We start from the raw sequence: 10,033 nt of genomic DNA on the forward strand, positions 1-10,033 counted from the left end.
TTTTTTTTTTTTTTTTTTTTTTGAGACGGCTTTTGCTGTGTAGTTCAGGCTGGCCTTGAACTCACTATGTAGCCTGGGCAAGCCTCAAACTCAAGGTGATCCTCCTGCTTCAGCTTCCCAAAGAGAGTACACCTCTCCCTTTCTTTTATTTTTTATTTTGAGACGGTATCTCACTAAGTTACTAAATTGTCCAGGCTGGGCCCCAACCTGCAATGGTCCTGCTTCAGTCTCCTAGAGTACTAGGATTGCAGGCGTGCACCACCTCCCTCAGCTGTGAAAGTATTTTAAATCAATGCTTACCTTTTTCCTAATCACCTCTGGCCATCCCAGCACCCCTGAACCACTCAGAGCCCAGAGTTGCGAGTAGCCTAAAGCAGGCAGAGGGAGGCCCTGAAGGCTGGGTGGCCTGGTGGCCTGGGGCCAGGCTCCTGCTTTCTTGGAACCTCAGGTTCTTGCCTATAGCATGAGTGAGTTCACTCCTCTTCATGAAGAGGAAGAGATTTTAAGAAGACAGAATGGTCTAGTAAGTGGGGTTCCTATATTCTTTTGGAAATTATTGGCTATTTGATGAGGCAAAACTTCCCTGCCCAAGTCTCTGGGAACCAGCAAAAGTAGGAGAATAGATGAGAAAGTAGAGGCACAGAGAGATTGAGGAATTGGCCCAAGGTCACACAGGATAAAAGGCAGACTGGAATTCTGGGTGGACCACGCAAGAGTGTCAGGGTTGGCCTGTCGAAGGGAGGAAGCCAGGAGAGAGGGGACTGGAGCCAAGGAGAGAGACCTCCTGAAAGGGACAAGGTCTGCAGGCTCCCCACTGGGCTGGTAAGGGACCTAAGCCTCGGCATCCTTCCTCCTCCACGCAGCCCACAGGACGCTCTCTGCACTGGAAGGACTTCGGAAGGTCGGGTTTGCAGGGATGGATCCCGATGAGGGCTGAGGAGGCTGTGACAGGATTCAGCAACACCGTGTGTGTCCCGCCATTTCGCCCGTGCCGGACAGGCTGTTGCACTGCACAGAAGACCAGCACTCCAGCTCCTGGGCCACCCCCCAAGCAGCAAAAGGTAGGTGGCGACCTCAGTCCATGAGGCAGGGGAATGGGAAAAAGACAACAAGGCCACCTCGATGATGGACGGAATGCTTCCTCCTTGCCCCCTGTGCCCAGGGTCCCAGCCTGTTTCTGGCCCCTCCCTGGCTCTCCTTCCTGCTGCCCGCTCCCTCAGCTGGGACCAGCTGTCTGCTGAGTCAGTAGCACTTTCTGGCTCTCTGCTTTTTACTCTCACCTGCTCCCTGGTCTGGGTTTCTCTGTCGGTGAAGATCCTTTCCTCTCTTTCCCTGTACACCGGAAATGCAGTCTGCATTCTGTGACAACTTCTCCAAAGCATCCTGTGGGAGGACCCAAATCAAGGGGACCTTGCACCTTCAGCCCACGGGAAACCTCTAGGACGAAGGCCCAGGCCTGGTTGGAGGGGAACTTGGAACAAAAGGGCCTTATGGTCCAAAGAAGATAGGCCTCTGCTTCTGCCCTTGGGCCGAGCTGGTGGGTGACAGGAGCCCTGGCCCATGCCTGGACCACTGAGCACACTTCTTCCTCTGGAATTGGCCTGTGCCTTGAGGCAGGGAGAATGCTGGGGCCAGGCACGATCTGCATGGTGCACAGGGGGGTGTGCAGTGGGCAGGTCACATTGCGGACACCTTGGGGCACACGGGCGTGATGCAGACAAGGGCACGAGGAGGGCGCTGCTGGCTGGGACATCACAGGTGGGAGGAAGACACCTGGCAAGAGTGTGTGATGCATGTGGGCAAAGGCAGTTGTCCCTTCCAGGATTTGTTAAGCACCTACTATGTGCCAGGCTCTGTTCAAAGCGCTTGGAGGGCAGGGGTGCAGCTCAGGGGTAGGTAGAGTGCTTGCCTGGCATGTGCGAGGCCCTGGCTCGATGCCCAGCACCACACACACACACAAAAGTAAAACAGATCTGGCCCCAATCCCTGGAGGTGACATCTCAGCGAGAGACAGACAATAAAGACAAATATGTGAACTGTGCTGTATGTCAGACGGTGACAGTGCTGTGGGAAGAAAGTGAGGAGGGAAGGAGGGCGGGGTGCTGCGTGTGGCGCGGCCAGGGCTGGCAGGGGGCTGGGGCCGTAGAAGTGGGGTGTGGGGGACACTCCCACAGCGCCATGCAGGGAAGGAAGGGGTGCGAGGGCAGGGCAGGTGCTGAGGAGCAGCGTGCCCAGTGTCAGTGCCTAGCGGGCAGCTCGCCCTGAGAACTACGCAGGCTCAGCCCGCCCTGCAAGGCCAGGAGCTGGGCTGGGGCAGGAAGCAAAATCAGGCGGTGTGCTGGACTCGGAGCTGGAGGGAAACCAGCGCAGAAAGGGCAAACCTGCTGCCACGCACTTTGAAGGACAGTGTCATCTTGTAGAGGACAAGGTCACCCTCATGCCACCTCTTCCTGGAAGCCCCCATCATGAACGCCTCCTTCGCTGGGGTAGAGATGAGGGTGCCTGGAGCTGATGAGAAAGGTTTTTCTTTTTTGTGTGGTACTGGGGACTGAACCCAGGCCTTTTCCACTGAACACTTTTTTAGTTTTAATTTTGAGACAGTCTTGCTAAGTTGCCCAGGTTAAGCTCCAGCTCGCGATCCTCCTGCCTCAGTCTCCCAGAGTGCTGGGACTGCTGGCGTACACCAACGTGCCTGGCTCAGAAAGTTGTTTAAAGTCGAGAAAGATACTCTCTTCCAATTGGTTCTACTGCCTGTACCCACACTGACCTGGAGAAAAATGCTGGCCTCCTGAGTTCACGGTTGTGGGTTAAGAATTACCCTTTGTAGTATAGCCCAAGCCATGAAGGATCTTGGGGACCGCATCTCTCTGGGTCTCAGATTCCTCTCGGGCAAAGTGGGGTGGGGGGGAAATGCCTGCCTCAGCCAGACCTAAAAGTGGACATGAACAGCCACGCACACCACACCAGCGTGGCGGGTGTTCTCCCAGTACCCTGTGCACGATGCCAGGCCCAGTCCCATTCTGCATGAGAGGCCCTGAGGCTCGGTGGGCTCTGTGAGTTAAGTCAAGTCACTTGGCCCCTGCTCTCAGCATGGCACTCTGTTGTTTTGTTTTGGAGGTGCGGAGGGTGGAAAGCAGGGCTTCATGCTTGCCAGAGTGTGGGGTGCACCCTACCACCGAGCTGCACGCCTTGTCCCTCACTCTGCTGTTCTGAATGAGGGATTCCCATCAATCCTGTTCAGCCAGTTAGCCAATCAGCGAACAGCTAGACGGCCCCAACCACCTGCCGGCCACATGGGAAGCTGCAGCCCTTGAGTATCCTGTGGCCCCACGTTGGGGGCGGCAGGGGGGCTGGGAGCAGAAGAGGACCCTGCCTCCCAGAGCCTGGAGGTGTGGGGAGACCACCCACGCTTACCTGTGCAGTGATTCCCAACAGGGGTCCTGCAGAGATGATACCGCGCTGAGGCCCTGTTATTAAAAGGAACAGCTGGAGGGCAGAGGAGAATTGTGCTTGCAAGATGTCCAGAGGCACTGCAGGAAAGCCTGGAGCGGCCCCCGGCTGGAGCAGGCAGGGGATGTTTCCTGGGGCAGGGAGCTCAGGTCCTGGAAGAAGGGCTGAGAAGCTGGAGCCGGTGGGAAGGACGGCTCCAGGCCCAGGACCTGGGTAGATACAGAGCTGAGCTGCGCCCTTGGGAGAGTGGAGCAGAGAGGTGGGCCTGAAGCCACCACACAGGTGTGAACAGATGAGCTGTGAGGGCCACACGCAGCCCAAGTACCAGGCAGAGGCCTCTGGAGCCGGAACCCCAAAAGACTTTCAAGAGGAAGATGGTCTGCAGCATTTTAGAGACAGACCAGGAAAGCCTGGGCAGACCTGGGCAGATCTTCCTCTTGTTTCTAAAACTTGGGCCAGAATCATGTGCTGAGGACAGTTGGACGCAGTGGTACACACCTATAATCCTACTCCCAGGAGGCTGAGTCAGGAAGATCTCAAATTCAGAGCCAGCCTGGGCAATTTAGCAAGACTCTGTCTCAAAACAACAAACAAACAAAAGAGGGTTGTGGATGTTCTCTTCCTGTGGCACTCTTGTGACCCTTGGCCACAGTCCCAGTGCCCTGTGCTATCATGACCCACAGCCCCCCACACCCCTGGGCCTCAGGTGGAGGGAACGGAAGACCAGAAAAGCCTGGCTGGCCAGCGCCTGCTTGGGGCATGGAGAGAAAGAAAAGGCACAGAATGGTGTTTGCATGTTCCCTCTTTTCCCTTCTGGGGGCCTGGCCTCGGTGGCGGTTACACCACTGCGGTTTGTCGGCTCCTGGGAGTGCCTGTTACATAACGCCTGACACAACTGCCCCTCACACGCACACGTGCAGTCACACCCACGTGCAATGACACTCTCACACAGAGATGCCTACATGCTGAGGCCTACATGGGTTCACACACACATGTGGCGTGGTCAAAATATACAGTGAATGTTCACATTTAAAACATTTTTGTTACAGTGGGCCGGGGATTTAGCTCAGTGGTGCTGCAGCCTGCTTCACAAGCGCAAGGTCCAGAGTTTGATCCCTGGTTCCAAAAAACAAATCTGTTACTGTAGAACTATGCAGGAAACTTTTTCAGTCCTAGCATGGAGAAATTGTTCACCTTTTTTTTTGGTACCGGGAATTGAACTCGGGTCCCTGTGCTAGGCAAGCGGTGGAACCGCTGTGCTAAATCCCCAGCCCCAAATCTGTTACTGTAAAAGACGCATTACCATGAACCTTCCTCAGAATGCTCGCCTCCCTTCGAGCACTCTTATCCCATTGTTCTTGCTGAGCTCCGAAGCTGCTCTGGAAGGCTTCTTTCCTGAGTGTCTTTAGTTGCACTGGTACGGCTGCCTGGATGCCCTGAATTGATTCAGAAAGTTACTTTTCGTGGTCGCTTTGACTTCAGGGAGGACCCAGAAGTTGCACAGTGGCAGATCTGGTGAATAAGGTGGTTGAGGACACACTGTCATTTTTTTTTGTTTTGTTTTTGTTTTTTGATACCAGGGACCTAACTCGGGTCCTTGCGCTTGCGAGGCAGGTGGCAGCACCACTGAGCTAAATCCCCAGCCCCATTGTCGTGCTTTTGACAGATTTGTTTGATCAGTGCAGGGTGCTTATGAATTATGGTAAATGTTTAAATTTTAAAAATGTACTAGAAAGCGGGGCATGGTGGCCCATGCTTGTAATTCCAGCACCTGGGAGGCTGAGGCAGGAGGATTGCCATGAGTTCAAGGACATCCTGAGCTACATAGGGAAATCCTGCCTCAAAAAAATAAAGACTCATTGCCATTAATTCCCCTCAAAATAGCCCAGACGCCCCCCTCGGCCCAAGCACTCTTGTCCCATCGTTCTTGGCAGCGTGTCCTTCACTGTGATGAGGTTTCTTACTTCAAGTGCTTGCCACGTTTCATGTTCACCTCCCCCTGCTATTGTCTGGGGTCACACAGTGTGGTCTCCCCAAGGATTCTGAAGGTTCATCTTCCCACGCCTGCCCCTCAGGGGCCAGGAACCCTGAGCCCCACGGGACTAACCCAGCCTGTCTAGGGCTCCCAGGGGCCAGCCTCAGACTTTGGACCAGCCTGGGTAGGGAACAGCTATGAAGGAGCTGAGAACGGCACAGGGTGCAGGGTGGAACTCAGGACAGGCGCACGGGGGACGGAGTGGGGCTGGGGGTGGACAAGGCTCTGAGGCACAGGGTGCGAGCTGGGGAGAGTTACTGTGGTGGCAGGTTGCAGGCTTCTAAGCACATGTTACTGAGCCAAGCCACCCTGAGAGCCCACAGCGCTACTCCTAGGGACCCTGGAGCCCACATCCTCACCGGAGGACCCGGGTGTACGGCTGCTTGTGCCTCACTGTTTGTAAAAGCAGAACAGTGCAGAGTTTTCACGTTCATCACCAGAGGCCTCAGACCCAGGAACATGGAGCAGCAACTGTTACGGGAAGAGGCTGAGCCTCGTGCATACCTGTCAACCCAGCACTCTGGGAGGCTGAGTCAGAAGGATCCACAAATTCGAGCCTAGCCTGGGTAACTCAGCGACTTAGGAAACCCTGTGTGAAAATAAAAAATAAAAAGGGCTGGGGATGTAGCTTAATGAGAAGTCCTTGGGTGCAATTCCCAGCCCCCCCCCTCAAAAAATGGCAGAGAGACTAAGAGGCTGACACATGTAATAAAGAGAAAGGCAAAAGTACAGCGTGACTTCATCTCGTCAGAAGCCAAACTGAACAGAATGTGTGCGCATAAACAGAGAGAGCCACATAATCAAATCTCTGGAACACCTCCCACAACGTGGCTTCCAAAATGGTCACCTCTGGGAAGTGGGGCTGAAGGGAAGCAGAAGGGACTTGTCCAGCTGTACCTGCTGGAATCCCGTGACTACGTCTGGTCATTCACAAAGAGCAGGCATGAATTCGGAGAGTGGGAAAAACATCAGCAAGAGGTCCCTTCTGCCAAAGAATAGTGCGTTCTCCAGGTGCTCTCTGGCCTTGCCTGTGGTGGGGGTGGCCTGGGGCCCTGCCATCCTTATGGAGTTGGGGTGAGCATCCTCCTGTCTCAGCTTCCTTTCCCTCACATGTCACATGGAGGAGTCGCCATGTCACGGTGAGGCTGGTTTTGTATGTGACATTACTGAGACCTGGTTGGGATCCAAGATAGAAGCTTTCTTAATGAAAGGGAGACCGCAGACAGTGTGATTTGGCCCTGCAGGCCTGTGCCAGGTCCCAGGGGACCAGGGAGGGACACAGGGCCACACCTGAGGGCAGATGCCACAGGGGCTGAATGCTGAGAGGCAAGGGGTGGGGCTGTGACAGCGGTGGGAATCATAGGAGCACTGCAGGGAAGGGGCCTCGTATCCCGCCACAGCCTCGACAAGCAGGCTGATAGGCCTGAATTTGAATCTCTGGTGACAGAGCCCTTCCTAGCATTCTAGGGGCATGGCCTCCTACGTGATTTAGAAGCTGGATTCAGAAGAACGGTGGCTGTAGGAGGTTTATCAGGTGTGAGGGTGAGAAGTGTGTCCTGAGTTGCAGAGGCAGAAGGGACAGAGTGTAAGCGGACAGAGAGCAGGGGTACAGGGTTAGAAAGCAGTGTTCAGGTTTCTGCAAACTGTGAGGTAAGAGGGAGAAGAGAAAGGTGGAGGAAGCCAGTGCTTCAGGGGTGCCTGGGTAGATGTACTGCAACATCTTCAGGGACAGCTGGAGGGTCAGGGTGAGTGGTCTCCCGGAGGAGGTGGACCACAGACTGCTTGGCAGGGACACAAGGTCAAGGACATGGTGGACACCAGGTGGAATTCAGCCCTTCTCCCCTCTCCACTGGCACGTACAGCCTGCCGGTTGGAGCTGTGGCTTGGGAATATTTTGGACCCTCTTGGCTTCTGTAGGGAGGATGGGTCATCAACATCATCCTAGTGTGTCCCGGAACTTGCTGCCGGAGAGGACAACCTTCAAAGCTTGAGTAATGGTAACTTACTTTCTCACAGCTGTTTGCTTTCTGTTTGTTTGTTTGTTTGTTTGTTTGCTGGGCTGGGAATTGAACACAGGCCTTGCACATGGTAGGCAAGTGCTCTACCATTAAACGACACCTACAACATTCTTGTTGCTGGCATGGTAGTAGAACGTTCTAGGCTGACAGTGCTGCCCAACAGTAAGTTCTTTGATGATAACAATGGTCTGCTCTGTTCAGCGCAGTGGCCCCTAGCTACCTATGTCTATTGAACAACTTTATGTGGAGCTAATGAGCCCAGCATAGTGGCTCATGCCTGTAGTTGTAGCACCTTGGGTGGCTTAGTTAGAAGGACTAGAAGCTTGAGGCCAGCACTGGCAAGGTAGAGCCTATTTCACAGTAAAATTTTAAAGAAGGGGCTGTGATGTAGCTCAGTGGAAGTGTTTGCTTAACACATGCAGCGCTGCAACACTGAGGTGAGTTATACATTTTAATTTTCATTAATTGAATCTTCCATAGCTATGCTGGGGACTCTGGTGGAGTAAACCATGGGACTCTCCCGACACCACTCAAAGTGGGTGTGAGGAAAAAAATCCCTAATAACAAAACTGGCTCTTCTAAAAGCCAGCTGTTCTCACTACTTAGGCCTGAGAACCTTTAGTAATGGGTGGGACACGGAGATGAGGAGGCCAGGGCCCATGAGCAGGGGCTGCCGGCTCTGGGTTGTGCAGCGGTGGTGGCAGAGCTGGCCTGGACTGCGGGCAGCCTGGGTGCTCACCACCCTGCAGCCTGCACAGGGTTTGCAGCGTGCGTGGCCTGAGCTCAGTGCTCTCCTGGGCACTGCTCACGTGGAGTCCTATTCTGACCCTCAAGGGCCCCTGGTGCCATAGCAACTACATCCCCATCCTCATTCTGAGGTGGAAACTGAGGCGCAGAGATTTGGTTGGGGTTCCATGAAGAGATAACGGCAGTGGGGTGACATCTGAATCCAGGTCCCCAGCTGAGGCACCACCCACCCAGCCTCCCGACCCAGCTCTGTGCTGCTTAGGGGCGCAAACCCTGTCATGGCCTCCTGGAGCCGCTGGACAGAACGACACAAGCTGTGAGGCTGTGATGGGGGTGTGCCCATGAGCACAGACACCTAACATTTGACCAGCCGCCCCCGGCTTAGCCCCACTCAAGGACAGTGGCCTGGGGTATTCCAGAGCTCCTGGAGAAGCCCAGGAACCAGGGTGCGTTTGGAGTAGGAGCCCCACACTCACCAAGCCCCAGTTTTCTCATCTAGGGAGAGAGGGGTGCACTCACTGCTAGAGGGCTAGGTCAGTGGTTTTAAACCTTTTTTAGTATGAAGATTCTTCCTTGTTTTTTTCTGGTATTGGGGATAGAACTTAGGTCCTTGCGCTTATGAAGGTGGCACAGTGCCACTAAGCTAAATCCCCAGCCCCATGATTGTTTTTAAGCCAGGTATGATGGAGCATGCCTGTAATCACAGCAGTCTAGGAGGCTGAGACAGTAGCCTTGCGGATCACAAGTTCAAACCCAGCCTGGGCAACTTAGTGATTTAGTAAGACCCTATCTCAAAATGAAAAACAAAAAAGGGCTGGTATCTGGGCATGGTGGCGCACACCTGTAATCCCAGCATTTGGGGAGGCTTAGGCAGGAGGATCACTGTGAGTTTGAGGCTAGCCTGGTCTACATAGTTCAAGGTCAGCCTGAACTACATGGCAAGACTCTGTCTCAAACCCCAGCTGTCACCCATAAACAGGTGGGGATGTAGTCAGTATGAAGGCCCTGGATTTAATTCCCAGTAACTCCTCATGACCAACAAGATTCTTTTTGTAAGGAATTATTTCTCTAGCCAACCAAGAAATCATTTAAAAAATTGATCATGATAGAGCTGGGGATGTAGCTTAGTGACTCTGTACCTATCTAGCAAGTGGAAGGTCCTGGGTTTGATCCCCAGTACAGCAAAAAAAGAGATCATGATTATCTTGCTCCTAGGCTCATCCTCCCATCCCTACCATACAGCTTAAAGTCTAGTCTAGGGCTGTGGCAGGACAATACACACAGAAACAAAAGCATCTGAAATATGTCAGAGTCTAAGAGATGCTAGAGAAAAAAATAAAGCAGGATGAAAGGGAAGGAATACCACATGGGCTTTTATTACACTGAAGGGAGGTCAGGGTGGCCCCTTGGAAAGGCCACAGTCAGTAGAAAGTTGAAGGAATTTCAAGAATAGCAGCAAGTGCAAAGGTCCAGAGACAGAGAGTGAGGCCAGCATGATTAAAAATTAACTAGGAGGTCATTAAAAGTGGCTGAGGGAAGGGGAAACAAATTCAGTAAGATAGGGTTCTTGGGAGGCTTTGCAGGGCATGTGAAGATTTTTTTGAAAGATTTTTGATTCGGTTCTCAGTGAGGATTGTGTGCAGAAGAGTGACTTGAACTGACTGTGTTTTAGAAGCACAGAGCTGGGGATTTGGCTTAGTGGTTCTGCCGCCTGCCTTGAAAGCACAAGGGCTCAAGTTCAATCCCTGGTACCAAAAAAAAAAAAAAAAAAAAAAAAAAAAAA

At 53.3% G+C, this 10,033-nt stretch overlaps 1 protein-coding gene across 2 annotated transcripts in view; it reads left to right on the forward strand.

Annotated features, from left to right (window-relative positions):
• Positions 1 to 10,033, forward strand: part of LOC104860384 — a 46,068-nt gene that overhangs the window by 6,968 nt on the left and 29,067 nt on the right. For both annotated transcript variants that reach the window (XR_004517296.1, XM_033763835.1), the window contains exon 2: positions 864 to 1,061. The gene's annotated coding sequence lies outside the window, so the exon portion shown is untranslated. The remainder of the gene's footprint in view (positions 1 to 863; positions 1,062 to 10,033) is intronic.

This window comes from Fukomys damarensis, unplaced genomic scaffold (assembly GCF_012274545.1).
Source record: "Fukomys damarensis isolate Sample0158 unplaced genomic scaffold, DMR_v1.0_HiC HiC_scaffold_2, whole genome shotgun sequence".
NCBI lineage: Eukaryota > Metazoa > Chordata > Mammalia > Rodentia > Bathyergidae > Fukomys > Fukomys damarensis.